At 38.8% G+C, this 8,132-nt stretch overlaps 1 long non-coding RNA gene across 1 annotated transcript; it reads right to left on the bottom strand.

The window, feature by feature from the left end:
• Positions 1-486: 486 nt before the first annotated feature.
• On the bottom strand, positions 487-6,763 carry LOC106526184 (uncharacterized). The gene is made up of 3 exons (XR_001311220.1): positions 6,725-6,763; positions 1,329-1,404; positions 487-1,209 (listed from the first exon to the last, which is right to left on the bottom strand). It is a non-coding gene; the product is annotated as an uncharacterized LOC106526184 (long non-coding RNA).
• Between the last annotated feature and the right edge of the window lie 1,369 nt (positions 6,764-8,132).

The raw sequence follows: 8,132 nt of genomic DNA on the forward strand, positions 1-8,132 counted from the left end.
CCTTCAGGGTGGATATAGCTCGCTAGCAGCCTCACGATGACCTATCCACATCATCATTTACCCAGAATGCTTTGTGTGTAAATAAAATGGCCCCATCCGTGTACTATATTTTTAAACTTTTAGTTTAAAAATGATAAAAACTGAACATCCTACAGTAAATTTACAGTCTTTATTTTACAGTTAAAGTATATGTTTATCAAATAAAGTCTAATGTTACAACTAATCGGGGATCCGATCATTGCTACTAAATACTAATAAAATAGATGGAAACTTGTGACTTTGAAGTAATGAAACATTCTCTCTTTATACGAGTATTTAGAAAATAAAACAGGAAAGATTTAGTCTGATTTGATGTCAGCAAAGGAAAAAACTATTGTTTTTTTTAATGCAGTGTATGTAAACATTTGGTTTTTACTGCGTTTAATGTACCAATATGTTTTGTTTTAATACAGAACGGCCACGCCTGAATTACATCAGATTATTCTGTATGTTGCTTCTTTTTCCACAAAGGCAAAGTCTTACAGTAACTGCTGGATGACTTGGTTATTGCATTATTTTCAGCTTGTAAAGTCCTGCATAAATTCCTCAAACCTCGAAGGAAACAAACAAATATAAATCACATGTCCGCGATGTCACAGCTTGAGATTGAATTTGATTTGTGCTTTTCTTGCGCAGCTTGTTCGTGGTGTGGCTCGACCACAGCACAGTTGATTCAGTTTGTTTCAGGAAACCTCAGTATTATTTAATGCAAATTAATTTCCTCGGGAAAGGGGGAAAAATAAAAAAAATATATAAAAAAAACAGTTGCACAAGATCTGCAAGCCAGCCAAGCAAACTCAGTCAGCACCTGCCAAAGTACTTGTTGAATCACCGGCCTCGGTCATCAGCGCTGTCGAGTCCCTAAAGACATTTGATACACGCTTTTACTGTAGCATGGAAACAAAACACTCCCATAAAAAGCTTGTGTCTGCAACATTCAACCACTTCAAATCCCGAGGATGTAAAAAAAAAAAAAAAAGCATAATTCACTCTTCAACTCAACAGCAACTGTCAGAGGTACCCTCAAGCTAAAAACTCAACCCATGGATGGAGCGGCTCAGGAGTCAACACTGTGGTTTTAACCCAGCTGCTCCCAGGTGAGATGCTGTGTTGTGTTAGGCGCAGGGAAAAGCAGGGCCCGTCAAGCACATCTTTACTGTAGAAGTAAAGCTGGGGAGAAAATAAAAAAAAAAAAGAAAACTAATGAGTCACTGGGGAATCTATGGAAGTACAACAACAAGATTTTGTCTCTTTTCTTCGACACGTCGCAGTTCCAGGGCTGAACTTACTGAACTGAGCTGTCTGCCTGGAGGAGGCCTGGATTATGCTGCTGGTGAAATTCCTTTTCTTACCTCGGCTCATAAACTGCACACAAAAAAAAAAGTCTGAAGAGGCTGACAGCATTGTTGGACTTCATGATTAAAAGCTTCATCATTCTAATGCTGGCAGCTGTAAATGTGTCTGACAGCTGTTTAAAGTTACAACACGGGGCAGAACGCTTCAGGATGGAGCTGTAGCCAAGTAGGTCAAACTTAGAAAGTAACATCGTTTACAGAAGAAGCATTGTGGACAGGGCTGTAAATCACCAGCTTTAACATGAAACAATAGGATTTCGATTTGTTTGGATGACGAAACAATGTTTCTCAATATCACGAAGTCTATCATGAAACAATTTCGATGCAATTCAGTTCACAAGTCTGACATATGATGGGATATCATATGATTGTGTTGGACATTGATCCACATCAGACATATGATGATGAGATGGATCAGTGTTTTCATTTTACCTTGATGCGACTGAATCATTTAATCGCGAGGTTCTCAAACTGAGGTCCCAGGATCCCCAGGGGTCTGTGAGAGATATCTTGGGGGTCCTCAAAAAATTTCACTAAATTGTTAATTTGGTTTTTATTTTTAAATATCCATCGACAGCAACGAACTAATACAACAAACACAACATATATATATATATATATATATATATATATATATATATATATATATATATAGTCATGGCATTTAGGGGTTAAAATGACAGTAAATGATCTTTTAAAGCAGCATGGGGTTTATGAGGGGATCCCTGGAATTTTTTTGCACTTGAAAGGGGTCCCCAGACCCAAAATGTTTGAGAACCCCTGTGCTAGCTTAGCAATTGGAGTGGAGAAAGTGAATGAAGTCATTCAGTCCATGATGACAAGGCTTCCAAATTAAATAAAATTTGTCTCACAAAGCCTGCAGCTCTCGTTTACAGCCGTCTCGTTCAGCTCAGTGCTTCTCTCTTAAAAGTAGGGGATGGTTGTTTAATCGACATCGTTGTGGATCGATGTATAACTGTGAAAGACTCTCAGCCACTGCCACACCAATCTTTAACTGAATAAAACCATCTGGGTTATGACCGTTTATGGGTTTACTAATGTTTAGTCAAAATCTACCCAGTGCTTCATGATCCTTTTCCAACATGAGAGACAAATGAAGACAGACACTGTCAAAAACACCGGTGGTTGTAACAATTTCTGTCCTGTAAAAGCTGTGAAATAATCACTGAGAAACCACACTGCCTATCCAAACAAAAGGTCACCACCTGGATTTAACTAAGCAAATAATTAAGAGCCTCTTATTGGATAATTACTGCAAGGGTGATTATGTTTTAGCTGGCAACAAGTTATTTAACCCTAACTGATGCAGTGGGAAGGTTCTTACTTTATAACCATGTTGAAAGACACATCCTGTGTTTGGGAAAAAGATAGTCTGTTTCAGACCAGTCAGATTGTTGGCATTAAGCAGAGAAAACATCTAAGGAGATTGCTGAAATCAATAAAATTGGGTTAAGAACTGTCCAACACATTATTAGAAACTGAAAGGATAGTGGGGAAAAGGAAAGGCGACTGTAGAATTTACTGTTTAATAGTGAAAGTGAAAGCATTTCCATATGCAGACTGTGAAGGGAACTCAAGGTATTGGAACTAAACAGCAGTGTATCTGTAAAAATAACTACTTATCAGTAAAGCTAATTAGGGAAATATCAGCTTTAATTTGCTAGATAGCATAGAAATTGGACTCTGGTGCAATGAAGGAAAGTCGTTTGAGTCCAGATTTACTCTGTTCCAGAGTGACGGAGCATCAGGGTAAGAAGAGAGGCAGGTGAAGTCATGCACCCATCATGTCTGGTATCTACTGTACAAGCCTGTGGGGACAGTGCTATGATCGGTTGCTGCAGTCGGTCTGGTATGGGTTCAGCCCAAAGAATGAGGTCAGCTGACTACCTGAATATTACTGAGTGACCAGGTTATTTACTCTAAAGATTTTCTCTTCTCTAAGGGCACAGACGTGTTCACTGCCAGGATTCATCAAGCTCAAATTATGAAAAGTTGGTTCAGGGAGCATGACATGTCAGAGTCCAGGCCTGAACCCCTTTGAGAACCTTTGGGATGTACTGGAGAAGACTTTGCGCAGTGGTCCAAATCTCCCATCATCAATAGAAATCTTGGTGAAAATATGACTGATGCAACTCTGGACAGAAATAACTCACCTAGCAGGCAAGTGTGTGTCAGGTCTGCAATCAAGCTGGCACTGCTGACATAGCAAGTGGTTTGTCAAAAGGATGTGGGTTCAGGTCAGCAACAATGGCAATGTTTATCAGATGACTTGCCAGGACTGGACCAGTCGTGTTTATGTTCATGTGGTGCTGGCCCACGCATGGATCACCTCTGGCAAACCACATCTAGGCCACCAAATGACTGTCATTCTCTGCAGTATCTGGACCAAGTGTTAGAGTGTTGTGAAATGACTTGTGGAGCTTGTGGAAATGATGCCACAGCAATTGTGCGCTGTAATGAAAGCTAAAGGTGGTCCAACAAAATATTCAGGTGTGACCTTTGTTTTGGCAGTGTACTTGCCAATAAACATCTTTTTGCATGTGCTGTTGCCACAAAATGTCTTCCCTTCTCTCCTACAATCTCCCAAAGTGTCTCATCCTTTTTCATACATTAAAAATGTTAGCTGTCAAAAAAAAAAACATCTGTAAAGACACTTACACATGCAGGCTGTTTGTAACTGAAAACAAAGTGATCTGGTGTAAATACAGTATACAGTGGGGTACAAAAGTTTGGGCAGCCTTGTTAATTTTCCTGATTTACCTTAATAAATCATTGATTGTTTGGATAAAAAAATCAGTTACATAAATCATATAGGGGACAAACACATATATATGATATTTAAGATATTTGAGAAGTGAAATGAAATTGATGTGATTTACAGAAAGTGTGCAATAATTGTTTAAACTAAATTAGGCAGGTACATAAATTTGGGAACTGTTTTCATTTTATTGATTTCAAAACCTTTAGAACTAATTATTGGATCATAAATTTGATTTGGTAAGTTCAGTGACCCTTGACCTCCATACACAGGTGACTCCAATTATGCTTAAGGGTATTTAAGGGGGGCAATTGTATGTTTTTCTCCTCTTTGCATCTTTTTTGATGAGTCACAGCATGGGAGTCTCAAAACAAGTTTCAAACTAGCTGAAAACAAAGATTGTTCACCGTCATGGTTTAGGGGAAGGATACAGAAAGCTATCTCAGAGATTTCAGCTTTCAGTCTCCACTGTGAGAAACATTGTGAGAAAATGGAGGACCACAGGCACAGTTCAAGTCAAGGATCGAAGTGGCAGACCAAGAAAAATCTGGAATAAACAGAAGTGAAGGATGTTGAGAACAGTCAGAGTCAACCCACAGACCAGCACCAAAGACCTACAACATCATCTTGCTGCTGATGGAGTCACTGTGCATCGTTCAACTATTCAGCACTTTACACAAGGAGATGCTGTATGGGAGAGTGATGCAGAGGAAGCCTTTTTTCCGCCCACATCACAAACAGAGCTGCTTGAGGTATGCTAAAGCACATTTGGACAAACCAGCTTCATTTTGGAATAAGGTGCTGTGGACTGATGAAACTAAAATAGAGTTATTTGGACAGAACAAGGTCCGTTATGCATGGAGGAAAAAGAACACAGCACTCCAAGAAAAACACCTGCTACCTACAGTAAAATGTGGTGGTGGTTCCATCATGCTGTGGGGCTGTGTGGCCAGTACAGGGACTGGGAATCTTCTTAAAGTTGAGGGACACGTGGATTCCAACCAATATCAGCAGATTCTGGAGACCAGTGTCCAGGAATCAGTGACAAAGCTGAAGCTGCTGAAGCCGGGGCTGCATCTTCCAACAAGACAACAACCCTAAACAGGGTCAAAATCTACTAAGACCTTCATGCAGAGGAACAAGTTCAACATTCTGGAATGGCCATCTCAGTCCCCAGACCTGAATATTATTGAAAATCTGTGGTGTCACTTAAAGAGAGCTGTCCATTCTCAGAAACCATCAAACCTGAATGAACTAGAGATGTTTTGTAAAGAAGAATGGTCTAAAATACCTTCAGCCACAATCCAGACTCTCATTAGAAGCTATAGGAAGTGTTTAGAGGCTGTTATTTCTGTGAAAGGAGGATCTACTAAATATTGAGTTAAGAGATTTTTATGGTGCCCAAATTTATGCACCTGCCTAATTTTGTTTGAACAATTATTGCACACTTTCTGTAAATCATATCAACTTCGTTTCACTTCTCAAATATCACTGTGTTTGTCCCCTATATGATATATTTTACTGATTTTTTTAATCCAAACAATCAATGACTTATAAAGGTAAATCAGGAAAATTAACAAGGCTGTCCAAACTTTCGCACCCCACTGTAGGCATCAGATCAAACTCACAGCGAAAGCATGAGGTTGACAAAATTTGACGTAATTATCACGTTAGTCATTGCGTGGGCACACGTTATCTCTTGGCCATGTGAAAAAAAATTTTTTATTCCATGTCATCGGACGTGCTCCACAATTTTATGCCAAACACTGTCTTTTTATTTTTTAAAGATTTATTCTGCTGCTTATTGCGGAATATAAAAATGTCTGATGCTAACATTGTGTGCAGGAAGGGTCAAACAACAACAAAAGAAGAATTGCATATCTTTGAAGCTAGATATTGAAATTATGAAAATCTGTTCTTAAATAAAAATACATTTTATACAATTTGGCTAATACTTGAAAATATTGTAGACATTCACAGGTGAGAACTGTTAGCAGTCACAGAATGTGTTGGGAATGAGTCTCAGCTACTACCATAGTAAATTAGAGGCCAATGCTAGTAACAGTGACTGAGTTATTGCTATAACTTAGTCTGCTAAAGTCAGTTATCTGTGTGGCCATCTTGGTTTGGATTAGAATAGGAAATATGTATGTTAGTAAAATATTTCATGAATATCTGGAAGGATTTTAATAAAACTCTCTAATAGTCTTTGACCCCCGCTCACATCAAGACGGCTCTCTGCTCAAAGCAAACACAATTAGGGCTGGGGTAGTTTAAGGCCAGGCCCATTGTGTATTGCCTTACAATGTATAAAAGGCCATGTAAGTAATCACAGCCTTAGCTTTTTAACGTCTGCAGTTGACCTACCATATTTATTCAAGTATAATACGTAAAATTAAATCCATAACATCATCCATAAAGTTGGGGGGGAAGTACTATACTCAGATAAATATTTTTACTTATGTATTTTAACTAAAATATCGGCTTCATTCACTAAATTATTGAGTCCGGAAATGAGACCGCATCGTAAAATCAGTTGAAAAGAGCTTACCCCTGACACTCCTTCGTGCTTCAGAGCGAGGTAGTAACAGATCCAGGCAGGTGACATGATGTGAAAAAAAGGGGGAAAGCAGTCCTGCAGCTCAGTAATGATAACGAACTAATGACATTGGCGTGTGACCGGGCTGCTCCTGGAACAACAACAAATACATGTTTGTCTGTAATGGCTGCCGTCTACCGGTGTTCTGAAAAAGTTTGTATCCCTGAAAAAACTTTTCCCCACCACGCGAGTAGGAAGTAATCTGCTTTTCCCCCACAAGATGGCCCAAACCTCATGTGAAGTCTGACTTTTGTGTTGGCGCATCCTGGTGGACTATGTGTAAAATGCCAGAATTCATATGATATATGATGTACTGTATATATCTGATATATTATACTGATGTATATAGCTGATATACTGTATATTAGCTGTCAAAATACCTTTTAGTACATATGTTGTTAAAATAAAACAAACAGTCCAATAATCATTTTACTGATATGTATAAAGACTGCAAAGGCTGAAAAATATTGAAGTCTGTATAAAATTGGAGGTAGTTTGAGGATTAAAATTTTTATGCTTTTTAAGTTAAAAAGGGGGGGGGGGGTCGTATTATACATGAATAAATACAGTAACTGAAGAGGACTACCACAGCTAGTCAACTTTAGCCTACACAATAAAGGCTCTGACTGGATTTTACAAATATTAAGTTCAAATTTGGTGTGGTAGGAGCTTACTGTCATCCACAGCACGTATCTGAACAGGTCATGAGAGATATAATGATCTTAGTCTAAAATTTGATGGGTGATACGCATTCCTTCCAGAAATTCTTGACTTTTATAGTACTCAAGTCTTTAGTTTCCCTCTGAAATCTGATGGTCCTAATGGTCCTTGACATCAGAAAGCAGTCGTTCAGCACACTGCATCTTTTGAGGAGAATGCAAGCATTTTTATCGTCTCCCTCCCACGCTGTTTTTGAGCTGATATGAAGTTCTGCATGTTTAGGAACTCGCTAACCTCCCACACGACCATCTGCTATCATGCTGTGCGTTTGGAAACTATGCACCATGCTCTCTCGCGGTGAGAGTCCTCCGATCCAGCAGAAGTTTGTCCTGAAAACCTGTCTGTGAGAGTTACAGCACCAGGAAGTCTGAGTCTGCTTTTATGAGCTGCTGTTAGATCAGTGTGGTGGTCGACAAGTGAGTACAGTTAATCTAAGATCAGCTTACTGTGAGAAGAGATGGAGTTATGGCTATTTAAGTCAAAAAACTGTACCACTTTGTTTTAGCCGTTTCTTTTTAAAAGGTTTCTAAATAAAGTGGAGTAACTGTAAAATTAATGAATATTTAAAGTACAAGGCACATACATGTCAACCTGTATACTAACCTTCTGAAATTCATAAATTTCACATATTATTGGGGGG

The sequence above is a fragment of the Austrofundulus limnaeus genome, unplaced genomic scaffold, assembly GCF_001266775.1.
Source record: "Austrofundulus limnaeus strain Quisiro unplaced genomic scaffold, Austrofundulus_limnaeus-1.0 Scaffold264, whole genome shotgun sequence".
Taxonomy (NCBI): Eukaryota; Metazoa; Chordata; class Actinopteri; order Cyprinodontiformes; family Rivulidae; genus Austrofundulus; species Austrofundulus limnaeus.